Source organism: Globicephala melas, chromosome 3 (genome assembly GCF_963455315.2).
Source record: "Globicephala melas chromosome 3, mGloMel1.2, whole genome shotgun sequence".
NCBI classification, from domain to species: domain Eukaryota; kingdom Metazoa; phylum Chordata; class Mammalia; order Artiodactyla; family Delphinidae; genus Globicephala; species Globicephala melas.
The window spans coordinates 98,073,661-98,095,343 of record NC_083316.1 but is presented as its reverse complement, the minus strand read 5'-3'; the positions used below and the strand labels follow the sequence as shown (position 1 = coordinate 98,095,343).

General features: G+C 38.9%; 1 protein-coding gene across 2 annotated transcripts in view; it reads right to left on the bottom strand.

Moving 5' to 3' along the window:
* The window catches only part of HSD17B4 (hydroxysteroid 17-beta dehydrogenase 4), a 179,896-nt gene that overhangs the window by 9,556 nt on the left and 148,657 nt on the right, over window positions 1-21,683 (bottom strand). Inside the window, exons 24-25 of one of the 2 annotated variants that reach the window (XR_009563446.1) lie at window positions 21,326-21,419; window positions 13,407-13,447 (exon numbers count right to left, since the gene is read on the bottom strand). The gene's annotated coding sequence lies outside the window, so the exon portion shown is untranslated. Of the gene's footprint in view, window positions 1-13,406; window positions 13,448-21,325; window positions 21,420-21,683 lie in introns of those variants that run through there. The other variant, XR_009563447.1, reaches the window with a different exon arrangement.

Below are 21,683 nucleotides of genomic sequence, written 5' to 3'. Positions count from 1 at the left end.
GAAAAAAGAATTTTTTTTTTAATGAGGATAGTTTAAGACATCTCTGGGACAACATCAGGAGTATAAACATTCACATTATAAGGGTCCTAGAAGTAGGAGAGAGAAAGGAACAGAGACTTTATCTGAAGAAATAATAGCTGAAAACTTTCCTAACCTGAGGGAAGGAAACAGACATCCAGTTCCAAGAAGCACAGAGAGTCCCAAACAGTATTAACCCAAAGAGGTCCACACCAAGATACACTGTAATTTAAATGGCAAAAATTAAAGATAAAGAGAGAGTCTTAAAAGCAGCAAGAGGAAAGCAGCTAGTTACACACAAGGGAACTCCCATAAGACTATCAGCTGACTTTTCAGCAGAAACTTTGCAGGCCAGAAGGGAGTGGCATGATATATTCAAAGTGATGAGAGGAGGGAGTTCCTTGGCAGTCCAGGGGCTAGGGCTCCATGCTCTCACTGCTGAGAACCTGGGTTCAAACCCTGGTCGGGGAACTAAGATCCCACAAGCCACACGTCGCAGCCAAAACAAAAAAAGTGATGAAGGAAAAAACACAACCAAGAATACTCTACCTGTCAAAGCTGTCATTCGGATATAAAGGAAAGATAAAGAGTTTTACAGACAAACAGAAGCTAAAAGAGCTCAGCACCACTAAACCCACCTTACAAGAAATGTCAATGGGACTTCTCTAAGCAGAAAAGACCAAAATTAGAAATATAAAAATTATAAAAGGAAAAATTCCATTGGTAAAGGCAAACATACAGTAAAGGTAGGAGATCAATTACTTATAAAGCTAGTAGAAAGGTTGAAGACAAAAGAAGTAAAAATCATCTTTATCTACAATAAATAATTAAGGGATACATAAAAAGATGTAAAATATGATGTAAAAAACATTAAGCATGCACAGGGCAACAGCAGGTGAGTAAAAATGCAGGGTTGTAAGAATACATTCAACCTTAAGAGATCATCAACTTAAAATAAACATATATATATATATATATATATATATATATATGGTCACCACAAACAAAAACCTGTAACAGATACAAAAATAGAGAAAAAGGAGTCCAAACACAATATAAAGGTAGCCATGAAATCACAAGGGAAGGCAGCAAAAGAAGAAAGGAAAAAAAAGAACTATAAAAACAACTCCAAAACAATTAAGAAAATGGCAAAAAGTACATACCTATCAATACTTACTTAAAATATAAATGGACTAGATGCTCTAGTCAAAAGACATAAGGTACCTGAATGGATTAAACAAAACAAGACCCATATATATGCTGCCTACAAGGGACTCACTTCAGATCTAATGACACACAGAATAAATGTGTGGGGATGGAAAAAGGTATTACACGTAAATGGAAATTAAAAGAAAGCCAAAATACAATACTTAAATCTGACAAAATAGACTTTAAAATAAAGACTGTTAAAAATCCACAAACAATAAATGCTGAACAGGGTGTGGAGAGAAGGGAACCTGTTGGTGGGAATGTAAATTGGTGCAGCCACTATGGAGAACAGTTTGGAGGTTCCTTAAGAAACTAAAAAGAGAGCTACCATGTGACCCTGCAATCCCACTCCTGGGCATATACCTGGAGAAAAACATGGTTCAAAAGGATACAATGTTCATTGCAGTGCTGTTTACAATAGTCAAGACATGGAAGCAACCTAAATGTCCATCAACAGAAGAATGGATAAAAAAGATGTGGTACATATATACAATGGAATATTACTCAGCCATTAAAGAGAATAAAATAATGCCACTTGCAGCAACATGGACAGACCTAGAGATTGTCATACTGAGTGAGCTAAGTCAGACAGAGAAAGAGAAATATCATATGATATTGCTTATATGCGAAATCTTAAAAAATGATACAAATGAACTTATTTACAAAACAGAAACAGATTCACGTACTTAGAGAATGAACTTATAGTTACCAGGGGGGAAGGGTGGCAGGAGGGATAGTTAGGAGTTTGGGATTGACATGTACATACTGCTATATTTAAAATGGATAACCAACAAGGACCTACTGTATAGCACAGGGAACTCTGCTTAATATTCTATAACAATCTAATTGGGAAAAGAATTTGAAAAAGAATAGATACATGTATATGTATAACTGAATCACTTTGCTGTACACCTGAAACTAACACAACATTATTAATCAACTATACTCCAATATAAAATAAAAAGATAAAAAAATAAAATAAAATAAAGACTGTTACAAGAGACAAAGGAGGACACTACAAAATGATCATCAATCAATCCAAGAAGAAGATATAACAATTGTAAATATATATGCACCCAAAATAGAAGCGCCTCAATATATAAGGCAAATATTAACAGACATAAAGGGAGAAATCAACAATAACACAATAATAGTAGGGGACTTTAACATCCCACATACATCAATGGACAGATCATCCAGACAGAAAAATCAATAAAGAAACACTCACCTTAAATGACACATTAGACCTCATGGACTTAATAGATATCTATAGAACACTTCATGCAAAAGCAGGAGAATACACAATCTTTTCAAGTTCACGTGGAACATTCTCCAGGATAGATCACATGCTAGGCATAAAACAAGTCTCAACAAGTTTAAGAATATTGAAATCATATGAAGCATTTTTTCTGACCACAATGCTATGAGACTAGAAATCAACTACAAGAAAAAAACTACAAAAAAACACAAACATGTGGAGGCTAAGCAACAGGCTGCTAAACAAACAATGGGTCACTGAATAAATCAAAGAGGCAATCAAAAAATACCTGGAGGCAAATGAAAACGGAAACAATGATCCAAAATCTATGGGACACAGCAAAAGCAGTTCAAAGAGGGAAGTTTATAGCAATACAAGCCTACCTCAGTAAACAAGAAAAATCTCAAATAAACAATCTAATTTTACCTAAAGGAACTAAAAAAAGAAAAAACAAAACCCAAAATTAATAGAAGGAAAAAAATCATAAAGCTCAGAGCAGAAATAAATGAAATATAGAGACTGAAAAACCAAAAGATCAATGAAACTAAGAGCTGGTCTTTGACAAGATGAACAAAATTGATAAACCTTTAGCTAGATTAACCAAGAGAAAAAGATAGGGCCCAAGTGACTAAAATCAGAAAGGAAAGAAAAGTTACAATAAACATCACCAAAATAAAAAGTATCATAAGAGATTACTACAAACAATTATATGCTAAAAATATGGACAACCTAGAAGAAATGGATAAATTCCTAGAAACACACAATCCTCCAAGACTGAATCAGGAAGAAATAAAAAATATGAACAGACCAATTACCAGGAATAAAATTGAATCAGTAATAAACAAACAAACAAACAAAACTCCAAACAAAGAACAGTCCAGGAACAGATGGCTTCACAGGAGAATTCTACCAAACATTTAGAGAAGAGTTAACGCTTATCCTTCTCAAATTATTCCCCAAAACTGCAGAGGAAGGTACTCATTGTGAGGCCAGTATTACCCTGATACCAAAACCAGGTACCAAAGACACCACAAAAAAACAAAATTGCAAGCCAATATCACTGATGAATATAGAAGCAAAAATCCTCAACAAAATATTAGCAAACCAAATACAACAATACATTAAAAGGATCATCCACCATGATCAAGTGGGATTTCTTCCAGGGATTCAAGGATGGATCCATATCCACAAATCAATAAGGTGAACACCACATTAACAAACTGAAGAACAAAAACTATATAATTATCTCAATAGATGTAGAAACGGCTTTTGATAAAATTCAACATCCACTTAGGGTAAAAACTCTCCAGAAAGTAGGTAGAGAGGGAATAGCCTCAATATAATAAAGGCCAAATATCACAAACCTACGGCCAACATCATACTCAACAGTGAAAAGCTAAAACCATTTCCTCTAAGATCAGGAACAAGACAAGGATGTCCACTCTCACCACTTTTATTCAACATAGTATTGGAAGCACTAACTACAGAAATCAGACAAGAAAAAGAAATAAAAGGAATCCAACTTGGAAAGAAAGAAGTAAAACTATCACTGTTTGCAGATGACATAATACTATATATAGAAGATCGTAAAGATGCCACCAAAAAAAATCAGAACTAATAAATAAATTCAGTAAAGTTGCAGGATACAAAATTAATATACAGAAATCTGTTGTGCTTCTATACACTAACAATGAACTATAAAAAGAGAAATTAAGAAAACAATCCCATTTACAATTGCATCAAAAGAATAAATACCTAGGAATAAATCTAACCAAAGAGGTAAAAGACTTGTACTTGGAAAACTGTAAGACATTGATGAAAGAAACTGAAGACAACACGAACAAACGGAAAAATATACCATGCTTATAGATTGGAAGAATGAATATTGTTAAATTGACAATACTCCCCAAGGCAATCTACAGATTCAATGCAATATCTATCAAATTACCAGTGGCGTTTTTCACAGAACTAGTACAAATAATTCTAAAATTTGTATGAAAGCACAAAAGACCCTAAATAGCCAAAACAATCTTGAGAAAGAAGAACAAAACCGGAGGTATCATGCTCCCTTATTCCAAGCCATACTACAAAACTATAATAATGAAAACAGTATAGTACTGCCACAAAAACAGACACATACATCAGTGGAACTGAATGGAGAGTCCAGAAATGAACCTACATGTATATGAACAATTATTCTACAATAAAGGAGTCAAGAAAATATGATGGGAAAAGATAGCCTCTTAAATAAATAGTGTTGGGAAAGCTGGACAACTGCATGCAACAAGAATTAAACTGGACTACTTTCTCACACCATATACAAAAATAACCTCAAAATGGATTAACGCCTTAAATGTAAGACCTGAAACCATAAAACTTCCAGAAGAAAACATAGACAATACGCTCTTTGACACTGATCTTATCAATAATTTTTTGGTTATGTCTCCAAAGGCAAGGGAAACAAAGACAAAAATAAATAAAAAACAAATGGGACTACATCAAACTAAAAAGCTTTTGCACAGCAAAGAAAACTATCAACAAAACAAAAAGGCAGCCTACTGAATAGGAAAATATATTTTCAAACAATATATCTGACAAGGGGTTAATATCCAAAATATACAGAGAACTCATGCCACTCAACATCAAAAAAACAAATAACCCAATTAAAAAAATGGGCAGAGTACCTGAATAGACATTTTCCCAAAGGAGAGAAACAGATGGCCGACAGACACATGAAAAGATGCTCAACACCACTTATCAGGGAAATGCAAATCAAAACCACAATGCAATACCACCTCATACCTGTCAGAATGGCTATCACCAAAAAGATAACAAATAACATGTAACGGCAAGGATATGGAAAGGGAATCCTCACGCCTCATTGGTGAGACTGTAAATTGGTGCAGCCACTATGGAAAACAGTATGGAGGTTCCTAAAGAAATTAAAAATAGAACTACCATACAATCCAGCAATTCCACTTCTGGGTATTTATCCAAAGAAAACAAAAACACTGATTTGAAAAGATATACGCACTCCAATGTTTATTGCAGCATTATTTAAAATAGCCAAGGTATGGAAGCAACCTAAGACAGACATAGACAAATGTATAAAGAAGATGTGGAATATTACAAAATTATAATGGAATATTCCTCAGCCATAAAAAAATTAAATCTTGTCATTTGCAACAGCATGGATGGACCTAGAAGGTATTATATTAAGTGAAATAAGTTAGAAAGAGAAAGACAAATACCACCTGGTCTCACTTATATGTGGAATCTAAAAAACAAAAACAAACAAAACAAAATGAAAACAGAATCATGCACACAGAGAACAAACAGGTGGTTGCCAGAAGGAGGGGTGGGGAGGTGAAGCAGCTGTAGAAGATAAGAGGTAACAAATCTCCAGTTATATAATATATAAGCCACAGGAATATAATATACAGCATAAGGAATATGGTTAGTAATATTGTAAAAAGTTTGTACATGGACAGATGGTTACTAGAGTTATGGTGATCATTTTATAATGTATGCAAATGTCAAATTATTATGTAGTAACCTAAAACTAACATAATAGCATACATCAACTATGTTTCAATTTAAAAAAATGTTTTCCAGAAATGAAAAGAAAGTGGGGCAAAAACTACTTGTTGCCTACAAAATACCTATTCTTTTCTTCTTTCTCAGTAGCAGAATTCAATTTTGTTGGGACTGTGATATGTTCAGCTAAAACAAAAAACGTTTCCCCACCTCCCTTGTGGTTGCTATAGTTATACGACACAGTTCTGGCCTAAGAAATGAAAGCAGTAAAATTTCCTAAAAGGAGAACAGAATCAGTTGGTAGTGCTGCATTCTGCTGAAGCATGGGCACAGTGCTGAGATGCTGGAGGTGGGAGCACCATTCTACAACCTCAAGTAAATAGAAGGGAAGGGCCATTTGCAACAACATGGATGGATTTGGATCCATGTTATGCTAAGTGAAATAAGTCAGACAGAGAAAGACAATACGATATCACTTACATGTGGACCCTAAAAAATACAATGAACTAGTGAATATAACAAAAAAGCAACAGATTCACAAATACAGAGAACAAACTAGTGGTTACCACTGGGGAAAGGGAAGGGGGAGGGGCAATATAGGGGTAGGGGACAAAGAGGTACAAACTGTTATGTATAAAATAAGCTACAAGGACCCAGAGATAATCATACTAGGTGAAGTAAGTCAGACAGAGGAAGACAAATATCATATGATATCACTTATGAACTTATGAACAAATGAACTTATTTACAAAACAGAAACAGACTCATAGACTTTGAAAATAAACTTATGGCTACCAAAGGGGAAAGGGAGGGGAGGGATAAATTAGAAGGTTGAGGTTAACATATACACACTACTGTATATAAAATAATCAACAAAGACCTACTGTATCTGGAACTCTACTCAATATTCTGCAATTAACCTAAATGGGAAAAGAATCTGAAAAAGAATAGATACATGTAGCCGTATAACTGAATCACTTTGCTGTACACCTGAAACTAACACAAAATTGTAAATCAACTATACTCCAATATAAAAGTTTTTAAAATTTTGGGACTTCCCTGGTGGTGCAGTGGTTAAGAATCCACCTGCCAATGCAGGGGACATGGGTTCGAGCCCTGGTACGGGAAGATCCCACATGCTGCGGAGCAACAAAACCTGTGCGCCACAACTACTGAGCCTCCACTCTAGAGCCTGCAAGCCACAACTACTGAGCCTGCATGCCACAACTACTGAAGCCTGCGTGCCTAGAGCCCATGCTCTGCAACAAGAGAAGCCACCGCAATGAGAAGTCCGTGTACCGCAGCAAGGAGTAGCCCCCGCTCACCACAACTAGAGAAAGCAACTAAACAAAGACCCAATGCAGCCAAAAATTAAATAAATTTATTTTAAAAAAATTTTTTAATGGAAAAATAAAATAAGTTACAAGGATACAACATAGGGAATATAGCCAATATATCATAATAACTATAAATGGAGTATAACCCTTAAAAATTGTGAATCACTATATTGTACAGCTGTAACTTATATAATATTATACATCAGCTATATTTAATTTTAAAAAAAATAGTAGGGAAGGGCCAAGAGAAGCGCTGTCAGGACCTCCAGGAAGCAGACACTGAATCAGAGTTAGGAGTGCAACTCTGGCATTATTGGGAGGATAAAGATCAAAAGTGGTATTAGAGGGGGGTAGGGGATTGGGCCACAAAGGCCTTCAGATTTTCTGACTTGAAAATCTGACCACGCTTATGAGAGGAAAGGGGGAAGAAGGCAGTATTGAACAAGAGGAGCCTTGAATTAAGATGCAAATCTCGCAAAATTTCAGCAAAGCCAACAGGAACCTCCAGAGCAGAGACTGTCCATTTGATGAATCCTATATCAGAGAGAATGGCCATGCCCAAGTGTCTTCTGCTATGCTCAGTCATTACTTGGGGGCTGCCTGGGAAAAGTGTGGCCCTGCATCAAAAGCTGAGGCAGATCCTGAAAGCGTTGCGTTTGGAGTCTCTCAAGATGGCAAATTCTTCCTTGAAGGAAGATCTAAGCGGTAGACCTGCATGGCCAGCACCACAGTGAAGGTCTCAGCCCTGATATCGTTAAGCTGGGATTACTGCTGGCAACTCCCCATTTCTGGCTTCTCATTGTGTCAGGAAAATGAAACCACTAATTTATTTAGTCCTGTGTTTGGGGGTTTCAGTTCTCTGTGTTTCTATAAATTATCAACTCAGATTCCACTGGGCGAGTCTCTAGTTAACAGTAAATTAGGTGCCTGGGGAGACACATTCACCACCATTCCAGGCTATGAGAGCTCTAAGTCAATGAAACAGCAGCCCGGGCGCAAAGCTGTCACCAGGCAAATATAAGCACCAGTTTCCCAGGAGAATTTTAGTGACAACAACTTGAATAACTGTTTGTCAAAAAACAGAAATAATAGGCTTATGAGTGTCTGCTTGGGGGGCTAATGTTTGGACCTTAGTGTAAGGATTTTCAGATAGCTACTCACATCAAAGAAATTACTGTTTTCTTACTGCTGGATTCTTAACCGCATTGCCAGTGCTTGAAATGCTAGAAGTTTGACTTCCAGATAGCCTTAGGAAGCACACTTTTATCTCTCTGGACTTCAAATTCCTCTTTACAAAATGAGGAGGTTGATTAGGTACCACTGCAAGTATTTAAAACAGAGGGGATTGAAGGCACAGAATGGGTAACACACGTGATGGAGAAGCTGAGAGTTGAACAGGTGATGATGTGTCATAACCCAGATATTAGCAACAACAGGAAGCCAATACCACCTTTAGGGTGGAGAACAAAGAGAAGAGGTGGTACTGCTGGAACTCAGGACAGTCCATCAGCCAACAAAGCCTGAAGCACGGAGAGCCTGTACAGTGGGAGCTGGAGCCGCGTGATAAATTCACCTGCTGCCAGAGCATCAGCCCAAGGCAGAGGGAGGAGGGAAGATGCCCTGGCTTCTCCCAGCCTCCCTTGGGGCTCTCACCAGTGCCTCCGCTGGCTAAAGTCAGTGAGAAGCTAGCAAACACAAGACTTTGGTAAACCACAGCCTTCATGCGTTAGCCCCTCCGTGACAGAGAACACAGCAGCAGAAGGACAAAAGAAAAGGAACTCAGGCAGAGCAGGTCCAAGACCATCATAGCCTAGACCAAAGGCATCTACATTTTTTCAGAAGTAGGTCACAAGAAAATAAAAACATAATTGGGAAGACTGTTTGAACTGCTGATAATGGTAGCTAGAGAAGATCAATGATTATCCTATAAACATGGACTTTACTCAGAAACACAGCAAATGTATACCAAGGCATTATTCATACTCATGATCTCTTGATTCATCAAATGGGTCTGGTGTAACTAGCTGAATTCAGATAGTTCAAAATTATGTAATTAATAAAACTCATTTCCATCATATCTGCTAACATGATTCCTGTCAGCTGCCACCCATTCAGCATGAGCTAATTTGTGTGTGTGATTTTGTTTGGTCATTTTTTTTAAGTGAACCGAAAGCTCCAGGCAGCCAGGACCCAGAGGGGGGGTAGCTGCGCTGCTCTGAGGACCTCTTACTGGATGCTGGGCCAAGACACCACAATTCCTCCTAATTTAATAGCCCCTATTTCTCCAGGGTAAGAGCACCTTCTACTGAGGAAAGGCTCCCAAAAGCTTTAAGGAGGTGGTGCATCTGTCACATGGTCGTGCCAACATTGTCAGCCTCCACCAGGCCAAGGGGTACTGACTTGTGCCTAGGAAGTTCTTTAAGCCTACTTCTTACAGTCACACAAATGATTCATAAGGGAGCTCAGAACCGGTGAGAGCTTCCTGGAGCCATAAACATTTATCCATCTCTGGACCTTTAGGGCATCGAACTTCTAAAATGAAATCTCTGGATGTCAAATAAAGCTAAGCCAAAAGTGAAACTCCTCAACCCCATCATCCTGGTTTGTTCTCTGGAATAGGGCTCCCCAGCTGGTCCGTGGCCTGTTAGGAACCGAGCCTCACAGCAGGAGGTGAGTGCTGGGCCAGCAAGCAAAGCTTCATCTGCTGCTCCCCGTGGCTCGCGTTACTGCCTGAACCATTCCTGCCCACCCCCCCGCCACCGGTCCGTAGAAAAACTGTCTTCCACGAAACCGGTCCCTGGTGCCAAAATGGTTGGGACCTCTGCTCTAGAAGCCTGCTGGGCACTGCATGTCAGCCAACTGTGCTGAAGGCACACAGTTGAAACCTAGCACTTCTGTGTTTCGTGAGCAGCATTTTAACGTCCCCCCAAAAAGGATATGAGTTAAAAACGACCAACATAAACACGAGCTTGTGTTTTTCTCTATTCACTCAAGGAAAGGGTATAATTCCATAACTACAAAGCCCCTGTTCCCATCCTTCAGATTCTCCTCCTCTGAATCCGGAGTTCCAGCCAAGGGTGACGCAGTAACTTCGGTTCCAGGAGGGCAATGAGATGGCTGAGTGGAGAGCATCGCGTCTCAGCCTTAGCTCAATAGAGCCGACCCAGCAAAAACAGAAGCTCTTATCAGTGAGGTAACAGACAAACAAAATGTTCTTTGTGGCTTAAAAACTATACTCCCATGCACCCCATTTTAAGAATTTAGGAAAGAGTGAAGCAACCTAAGTGTCCATAGACAGATGAATGGATAAAGAAATGTGGTACATATATACAATGTACAATGGAATATTACTCAGCCATAAAGAAAAATGAAATAATGCCATTTGCAGCCACATGAATGGACCTAGAGACTATCATACTAAGTGAAGCAAGCCAGAGAGGGAAAGAAAAATATCATATGATATCACTTATATGTGCCATCTAAGAAAAAGAGATACAAATCAACTTATTTATAAAATAGAAATAGACCCACAGACATAGAAAGCAAACTTACGGTTACCAAAGGGGATGCAGGGGATAAATTAGGAGTCTGGGATTAACATGTACACACTACTATATATAAAATAGATAGCAGCTTCCCTGGTGGCACAGTGGTTAGGAATCCGCCTGCCAATGCAGGGGACACAGGTTCGAGCCTTGGTATGGGAAGATCCCACATGCTGCGGAGCAAAAAAACCTGTATGCCACAACTACTGAGCCTGCACTCTAGAACCTGCGAGCCACAACTACTGACCCCGCATGCCACAACTACTGAAGCCTGCGTGCCTATGGCCCGTGCTCTGCAACAAGAGAAGCCACTGCAATGAGAAGCCCATGCACCGCAATGAAGAGTAGCCCCCGCTCACCGCAGCTAGAGAAAGCCTGGGCGTAGCAACGAAGACCCAATGCAGCCAAAAATAAATAAATTTATTTTTAAAATAAACAAAAATTTAAAAAAATAGATAACCAACAAGGACCTACTGTACAGCAGAGGGAGCTATACTCAATATTTTGTAATAACCTATAAGGGAAAAGAATCTGAAAAAATAGAGAGCTGAATCACTGTGCTGTACACCTGAAACTAACACAACATTGTAAATCAACTATACTTCAATTAAAAAAAAAAGAATTTAGGAAGGAGTAAATATGGCCAACTGTCAGGTTAAGGAAAGAAATCCATGAAACTAGGTGGGAAAATTTATCTGAGAGGAAATTTTTTAAAGGAAGGTATTTAAGGCAATATAAAGGTTTATCTTGTTTACATTTAACGTTTAATGGTTGGAAGGTTAAAGTTTGGGAACAAGAATTGCTGCTATTCTCCTAGAAGCAAATGATTATGTTTTAAAGAACTTTACCCTCTCACAGGTCTTTGAGGAGACCTGTCATAATGTCAAGTCCTGATCTTTTTCTTGAAAGGAGGCAAGAGACATAAGAATTAACTCTATAGAATGGCACTGTGTCACAGTGCTCTCAGGGCAGCTAAAAAGAAGGAAAGAGCAGACAGCAAGTCTGAAAAGGACAGAGGGGAAGGGGCATCCCAGATTTCAAGATAAGTTCCCTTGACAGAGAAACAGGATATAGACTCTGTGATGAGGGGACTTCAGGTCATTACCTCTATTACAGGCTGGGATCCTGCAGTTGATTCCTCTCTCTCTCTCTCTCTCTCTCTCTCTGTCTCTGTCTGTCTGTGTCTCTCTCTCTCTCTCTCTCTGTCTCTGTCTGTCTGTCTGTCTGTCTCTCTCTCTCTCTCTGTCTCTGTCTGTCTGTCTGTCTCTCTCTCTCTCCCCTTATGCCCTTCCTCCACCCAACCTCATCTTTTCTCTGCAGGAAGCAGGTAATTAACAAGCGCCCCTAAATGGAGGCCCCTGTCATCATTCCTTAATGTGTTTTCCAACTAAGTTAACAAGAATCTGGGGCTTTCTAAACCAGTTCAACATATGGGCCCAAAAAACAAAATTTACACTTACGGCTACTGTCAATGGCTTTTTCACAGTTTAATGTGTTTTCTTCAATCTTGTGCTACTATTTAAAATAGCCAGTTCTACAGAAAACTGTCCCTCTGGAGAAAGTGCTGTGATTTCCAGTGTGAGAGGGCAACAGAGCACTTTAAGGCAATTGATCTCAAAGGGAGCAAAACACACCAGCACCCAAGAGGAAGAGCGGCCACAGGAGAGGCAGCCACCTGCCTTCCACAAAGCTGTTCTGGGTGGACACAGGGGAGAGCTTAGTTGAAAGAAAACATGAGGAGGAAAAGGAGTTCAGCATCAAAAAGCACCTAAGCACCGACTCGATACCAAATAGGAAGTTAAAATAATATCATTCCCAAGATGAAAGGAAGAGTTTTAGGTTGTCAGACCCAACTTCCATAACTTTAATTTTTTTCTGCAGTAGACTCTCTCAGCTCTGGGGGCATATTGGAATCACCTGGGGAGTTTTAAGCTTTAACTCTGACGTCTGCTCCCATGTCGAACCAATTAAAGAAGACTAAATGAGGGAAAGGGACAAGCACAGGGAGCTTTATTGGAACATCTCCACTGACAAGGAATTCACTACCTTCCATGGAAACCCGTTCCCTGTTGAGACCATTCTGATGTTTCAAAGTTTCCCCTACGTTGAAGTTAAAGCCGCGTTTTGTACCATCCCTCAATTTGTCCTTGTTCTGCCCAGAAGCACCATGGAAATCTACCCAATACGTATATCAAATTCTGGAATGATACAAACCTGGAGAGCTGCTTTGATAGCACAATTGACAGGCTGAGGGCAAATTGAACAAAATGAAATCCAACAGGTATCCACAACCTTTTTTCCTTGGGGCTAAGAAAGTATAGCACAAGGAGAGGATGGGAGAGAAAGGGCGTTAGCAGCAGGAGTTCCGTGATAGATTTCTGGGGTAGGGAGGGAGGGCTGGGGGGCAGTAACTCCACCTGAGTCATCAGGGTGATGTGGCTGCCGAAACCCCTCGTGCTCTCCCAGGCTGCATCCATAGACATGAGATCTCCAGAAGAGGGTTAATCAGGAGACACACCCGTAGGAGAGAATAGGTGACCACGCTTCAAAAGCAATAGAGAAAAACAGAGAGAAATGAACCCAACAGTGAAAGATTTTTGAAGGTTCAAATAAAGAACTGGTAGGGGGAAGGCCGATGAAAAAGAAAGCATTAAAGTGAGGAAGAGGAAACTAGCATTTGAGTATGTACTCTGTGCCAGCTATCCTACATACATCACTTCAGATAATCATCAAGACAGCCTCTGATACATATAACTGATTCACTGTTATACAGCAGAAACTAACACAACATTGTAAAGCAATTAAACTCCAATAAAGATGTTAAAAAAAAAAAAAGACAGCCTCTGAAGTTACCTAATTAATGAGAAGATATTTACAGAGCCTCAAGGGATAAAACTAGAAAGAAGGGGTGGGTTTGGAGCTTTAAAAAAGACAGGTATCTTCAATTTTTTTGCTTTCCTTTTCTTTTTGGGTCTCCTTCAAAGACTGAGATGATTACACGCCTCAGTTGGTGGGACTCAGTTATTGGTCCACACAGACTCCTCTCTTATTTATTCATTAACTCCTTTGTCTCTTCACATGTATATTTGTAAATCCCCATGGCCCACCAGCATTTCTCTGCCTCTTCGTAAACAATGTATATTCTTTTATTTGCATACGTTCTTGTAAAATTTTGTGTGTATTCTGTAAATTTTCTTTTCCCATACTTCACCATTTTCCCCTACAGTTTGTACCTCTTTCTTGTTAATTTGCAATAGTTTTCAGATATCAGTCCCTTGTTGGCATTAGCACTTTATTTATCATGTCCGTTAACATTCTAATCTTTGTATCAACAATAACATTGCCCAGGTGTAATCGAAATCAACTTTTTTTTTAAAGATTTCACATTTGAGGTTTTAGTTAATAAATCCTTCCCCACCTTAAGATCACAAAGAAATTGTACATTTTCTTCTAACAACTGTATAGTTTGAACTTTCACATTTAGGTCTTTCATTCTTCTGGAATCTGCCTTTGTATATGGTGTATAACAAGGTCAGTCTTATTCTGCTCTGTATAATGTGCCTGTTCATCCAGCAGTATACTACACAATCCTTCCTTTCCCCATTGACTTGTGGTGCCACCTTGACGATACATTAATTTCCAATCAATATACAAATCACATTGAGCTCTCTATTCTGTTCCATTGATCGATCTGTCCTTGTATCAGTATCACACTGTTTTCATTACTATGGCTTTGTAGCATGTCTTAACATCCGCCAGGGAATGTTATTCCGTTTACTTTTCTTTTGCAAGATTGGCTTACTATGAAGAAGTTCGGAAGATCGGCTGTACAACATTCTGCTTATAGTTAGCAATACTGTACCGTACATTTGTTAGGAGCACAGATTTCATGTGTTTACAATGTTTAAAAAGATATTGGTTTACTATTTGTGGACTTTCATTATTCTGTATAAATGTTCAAGTAAAGGCTATCAAATTCATCAAAAAATCCAAATAGAATTTTTATCAGGATTGAATTGGAATTATAGATAATTTAGGGAAAATTGTCATCTTCATTATATTAGTCATTTCATCCAAGAGCATGAAATGTTTCTCCATTCATTCAGATCATCTTCTATGCCTTTTCTTTACATTTTAATTTTTTCCCCATAGAGCATGTGCATAGTCTTGGATAAATTAACTCCTAGATACAGTCTGTCTTGCAGAAATTCCTACATATGGACTGACAGACAAATGATATCAGTATAACAGAGAAGCCTCTGGTTAATATGGGATTTTCCCAACACCGTTCATATCCTGTGCTATCCAGCCACAGCAGCTGTATGCTAAACAGCTAACCCAGCTGCCTTTGGCTCCTCCAGTCAAGACCCTTCACTATCTTGGTCTGTCCTTCATCTGCTTCAGGTCCCCAGCGTGTGGTAGCCAGTACCTCCTTAGACCTCAGTCTTTAACCCTAGCACCACAGATAGATCAGAAGACCCTGTTTCTTCCCAGCCAGTTGTTTACCTTCCCAGTTGAGCGGTTCAAGCAGGTCCTGTTCTCAGGGAGTGCCCCAGGGAAGCAGATTTCAACTCAGACCAAGGAAGGGCTTTCTCACCCAGCTGCCCTAGGAGGGAGCGGTGCAGTCCCTTCTCTCTGCCTCGGTTTCCTCTAATCAGGAGGTCCTGGTGTGACATGGAGTCTCCACATACCAGCCGAGGTCTCCAATCCTGAGTACACAGAGCTCTCGTCTGCTGGGGAGGTTGAGGAAGAAGGGAGCGGGAAGAACCTGGCACCGTGGTGGCACATCTTTGGACTCAGTGGGCAAAGGCCAGGCTCCAAGGTCTGCCCGGTGCTGAGGGAGCCGCCCCTCCTGGCAGAGGGTGCGCTCATAGACACACTGTGAGGCTTAGTTCTTACTCTGGATCCATGAAATGAGGCAGGCAGTTTTTATTCTCTTCCGTTGTCTGGGATATCCAGTGTAGGTTAGAAAACAACTGTTTCTTGAAAGTTTCTTAGAATTTACCCGTAAAACAATCTAAGCTTGGGGTTCCAGGGAGGGGAAGTTGTTCAATGCCATTTCAATTTATTTCATATGTATGATTCTATTTCAGTTTTCTATATTTGTGCTAGTTGTGACATTTTATATTTTTCAAGGAATGTATCCACTTCATCTACATTTTGAGTTCACTCACATACAGTCATTCACAGTAGAGAAAAAGCCATAATTGGATAAGTAGAATGCAAACATTAGAAATTAGCCATGTAAATGAAGAGGTGTTTAATTGTGAGACTAAATGAAATGTCCAGCACAAGCTTCTATAACCATGGACCGAGAGTTGCAGCGTTGCACAGTTCAAATTCATCCTGGCTAGCTGCATTATGATGCCATCTAGTGGTTATTGTCCACTAGGGCTTCATTATAGATGGTAACAATGCTAGGACTCAGGTTAGCCAAAACTTCCAGGTCACTGGCAGAAATGCTACGAATTTCCCAGTTCCCTGGTTGCCCATTGCTGCAGATTTGGCCTAAAGGGACTCCTTCTCCCTTTGAGGCCCCTTCAAAGATTGCTGTTGCCCCCCAACCCTACCCTCACACCCACAATATGGCCCTCCCAGAAAAGATAAAACCTTAAGCCCACAGCCATTTGAGAACACCGGCAGGATACATCATCAATCCTGATATATCAAGCTCATACTATTGTAAGATGTTTCTGTAATCTTTTATTATTCTTTTTAATATTCCTGTTGTATCTGTATTTATTTGACCATTCTCTTTCTGTATCATATTTAATTTTATTGACCTTCTTTTTCCTCGACACTTTTGTTAGAGTTTGTCAATCTCATTTATCTAGTCAAAGAAACAGCCTTTGATTTTGTTAATTTTTCTATTGCTTTATTGAGCTATAAAGGGTTTTTTTTATTAGTATATAATTCATATACCATCAAACTCATCCTTTTTCAAGTGTACAATTCACTGGTCTTTTAGTATATTTACAAGAATGTGCAACTATTATCACTATTTAATTTCAGAACATTTTTGTTACCCCAAGAGAGCACCCATATACATTAGTCATCACTTTCCATTTCCTTCTTTCGCTCACTGATCTGCTTTATGTCTCCATAAATTTCCTATCCTGGGTCAATCACATAAATGGAATCATGCAATATGTATCCTTTTATGGCTGGCTTCTTTCACTCAGCGTAATGTTTTAAAGGTTCACCCACGTTGTAGCAGATATCAGTGCCTCTACCTTTTTATGGTGGAATATTATTCCATTGCATGCATATAGCATATTTTGTTCATCCATTCATGAGCTGATGGACATTTGAGTTTCTACTTTTGGGCTATTATGAATTATACTGCTACAAACATTCATGTACAAGTTTTTGTGTGTACATATGTTCTCAGTTCTTCTGAGTCTATAACTAGGAGTCAAGTGGTTGGGTCATGTGATAAATCTATGTTTAACTATTTGAGGAACTGCCTAACTTTTCCACAGTGGCAACACCATTTTACATCCCCATCAGCAAAATGAATAAGGGTTTCAATTTCTCCACATCCTAGTGGCTATGAAGAGGTATCTCATTATGGTTTTGATTTGAGTTTTCCTAATGACAAATGACGTTGAGCATCTTTTCACATGCTTATTGGCATTTGTATATCTTCTTTGGATAATGGTCTATTCAAATTCTTTGCCCGTTTTTATTTGGGTTATTTGTCTCTTTATTGTTGATTTGTAAGAGTTACTTATATATTCTGGATACTGGACTTTTATCCACCTCCTTTGAACAATTTCTTTGGCCAAGATTTTATGAGTAAACTCAGGGAACAGCAGCATTGAGAGGAGGCAGTAAATGAGGAATCGTGCCAGTCAGCTTATGTATGTTTTTATCAACTGTTTATCCCATCAGGGCTCTGGCATTGCCTGGACTTTACCATCCCAGCACCGAAGATTTGGGTCTTCGATAAGATTTCTGCAATAAACCCCTATTTTTAGTCCAAGATCTTGAGGATATTCCTGATCCGTCCGTACTTCATCTGTAAACTGGAGATATTATCCTTGAAGCTTCTTTTGAGGACTATATGATATAATGTATACAAACACTCGGCTTATAGTTGAAATAATAGATCCTCCTCCTCTCATTTTAATGTTTATTCCCACATTCTGCCTTCCAAAGTCTTAATCTCACATATTCTCACTGTTTAAATATAATGAAGGTTTTCTTCCCATACTGACTTTGTTTGGCCTGCCACGGGAAGAAGTACTTTTGCCTGGTTACATATACAAATATTATGTATGTATGTAGTTATCTATCGCCAGCCTTCTAGCATGACTTATGTCCCACAAAGTTAAAAAACAGCCCTAAGTTAAAAGTTAGCCTTCTTTTCTGATTGCATTTCTTTCTTTTTTTTTTTTTTTTTTTTTTGCGGTACGCAAGCCTCTCACTGCTGTGGCCTCTCCTGTTGCGGAGCACAGGCTCTGGACGCGCAGGCTCAGCGGCCATGGCTCACGGGCGCAGCCGCTCCGCGGCATGTGGGATCTTCCCGGACAGGGGCACGAACCCGTGCCCCCTGCATCGGCAGGCGGACTCTCAACCACTGCGCCACCAGGGAAGCCCTCTGATTGCATTTCTGAATATGGCCTGTGGCTTATCATTTATTTCCCATAGACATTGCTGAATGAACTTTTATCCTGAAGCTTCATTTGTTTAAAAGAATATTAACATAAAAGAATCCTCACTAGAGCTCCGAGGAAGATATATTACTCCATTTTTTTCTAGACATCTAGTAGCAGAAAGCACATATTTTATTAAAAAGATTCAAAAGACTATTGTTTACAAAAATGACTCACAGAAACCTGATTCACAATTGATTTCTAAAACATATAATGGGAAGAATAAGTCATAGAGTGGACATATGAGGAACTGGGGAATCCTTTTTTAGTCAGTGTCTGATATACCCAATCTTCTAAAAATCTATCTCAGTCTTGACCATTCTGGGATAGTTTGATAGGGAAGCTATTCAGCCAAAAAGGATGCTCAATAAGGAATCGTTAGCTCAGCATATAATATCCACACAAGGGAAGGGGTAATTTTAGAAAATTAAGAGCCCCATATCTCAAAGGGAAGGCATTCCTAAGGTGATATTTTTACTTTTGTATATGGTTTCTCCTTTATGCATATAAGCGTTCTCATTTTCAAAAACCTTGGTTTGACTTGAGGTAAAATTCGGTTACTTTTAATTTTGTATCTTTTCCATAGCGGTGTAACTCTGTGGTCAAAAAATCTTATTCACCCTTCATATGAATGTGGCTGACTCTTTCTCTTTTCTTTCTCTTTTTTTTTAGTTTATGAATTTTATTTTTTTATACAACTTTTTTTATTAGTTATCTATTTTATACATAGTGTATATATACCAATCCCAATCTCCCAATTCATCCCACCACCCCCTGAATGTGGCTAGCTCTTCCTAACATTATTTGGAGGAAGGGTGAGAACACTATTACTATTCTGTCCACATGGTAGCCACCTAAATTCTGGTCACATTGACGAAAGAAAATATTCATAAAATTCCATATTCCAATTGGAATTCCTTATATTACCAAATGCACTGACCTTAACGTGAAGAACACATTACACATATAATGATTTGCAAGAGGGCCTTCATATTTAATCTTTATACCATTTGATTCTCATCACAAACATGCTATATAACTGATCCAAGGCTAAAAATGACTAAAACTCCCATGACTCTTCCTGCTGATGGTTTCTCTGAGGTGGTACAGAGTTAAAAATGTAATTTCTACAAATGAAAAATTGCCATTACTGAAATTCAACAATTTCATGGTAATTATCCATCCATATTTCCTTTTTATATGCTTTCATTTGGATAAAATTTCATTTAATATCATCAAATAAGTTTTCTTTGGGGCACAGTGATTTTCATATTGTCAACTAATAACCAGTCAGGTGTGTCTTGGTGTTTCCCAGAATCACCCTTTATTCCTTTTCCTCTTTAAGTCAGTACTTTCCTTCTTAGCTTCAGGAATATTTTATTCTGAAGAGGCAAAATATCTCCAAGATTTTTAGGAAAAGAAATCTTGTTCTTAAATCTGTGGCCAACTTTAGCTGCCAAAACTCAACCTCCTGTTTACTCATTCACTACAGGAGACTTACAAACCAAGCTCTAATCTCACCAATTCACAAAGAGTTCTGGAAATCCCACATACCTACGTGTGGGATCCACTGAAAGGATGTAGACAGGTGGCTCTCCTACTTAAGCAGGCATCAGAATCACCTGGTAACTTGTTAAAACAAACTGCTGATTCAGTAGGTCTGATCTGGGCCCAAGAATTTGCATTTCTAGCAATTTCCTGGATGACGCTGATGCTGCTGATTCCATGACCATGATCTGAAAACCGCTGCATAAATCCCTGTGCATTAACCTCCAGTCTGGAAAGATACTGACTTTTCTCAACACACACCAACTTTAAGGTTAAAAAGATTAGAAAAACAGCTAAAACCCTCAAGAATTCGTTTGCAGCCCTCACCTACTCTAGAGATCCTGGATTCCATAATCACTTGCTAAAGTCACTGCTACTGATACTGTGGCCTTCTGGATTCTGGATCCTTTTCCCTTGCCAAGATTTTCAGAATTTTCCACATTCCCTCTGCTTCATTACTAGACCACTGTTGCCCTTGTCTCAGGATCACATTACTGTTACTGATCTTCTGATTCAGATAAAAGCCCAATGAAGGAAAAACTTGGCTCTTTTCTGAAGGCAGATGCAAACTGCTCACCAGGTCACGATTTCTCTAAAGCACTTTTAAGAGTTCAACATTTATTAGCAAGTCAGTAAGTCCCTCTTCATTTTAAAACCTCTCCATACTCAGAGGGAGGGGGCAGTCTGGTATTAGCCTCTCTTATTGCAAACACTTTAATAGCTTGTGAACAATTCTGAGAGGTAAAAACACGTCCTCAGTAGACTAACGACTGCAATAGAGACAGCATAAGGGCAGGAAAGGTGGGAATGTGGCTGGACTCACATCCCCTTACAGTCATCTTAATTTATTCCTCTGCATTCCAAGCCATTTACAATACACTTAAAACATAGCTTAGGCTCTATTAGAGTCCCTGGCACAAAGCAGGTTTCCACAAAGCACTGTTTTTTTGGTCATGGAGCAAAATCATGTACTGATTACCTTATGTCTAATACTGTATGTGAGATAGTTCAGGGAGCAGTCATGAGTAATCTTTATCAAAACAAAAAAAAACACAAAAAACCCTTTCTGAATGATCTTCTCACAGCTAACACAATGATTTAAGACAATGCCAAAGCATATTAACAACTACAATTAATTTATGGTAAAAAGCAAGGATTTAAAAGTACCTTGTTAATACAAGGTAAAAACACACTGTATTAGATATCAGAGATCACCTGTTTCACTTGTGCAGCCCAGTCTCCATGTAACAGTGTCAGAGAGGAAAACTCAGTTGTTACAATATCCAAAATGATGCGGCCATCCTAGCACCTAAGTAGACAGAGAACACGTGTCAGCCATGCTTGCCATTGTCTGGTTTTAGCTCCCTAATTTACACTTGCCATCTCTGAACCTCTAAGACCTCTTCCCCTGTCACATTTGGAAAAAAGAAAACCTCATACTGTAGAGCAATGAAATTGATTTCCATTGGCCAAATATAACAGGAAGGCTTCTTGCTTCAAAAGCACACCTCGGGGTTTCCCTCAGGGTCTTCCGTACCTCAGGCACCAGAGGCCACGGAAGCAAGAAAGGCCT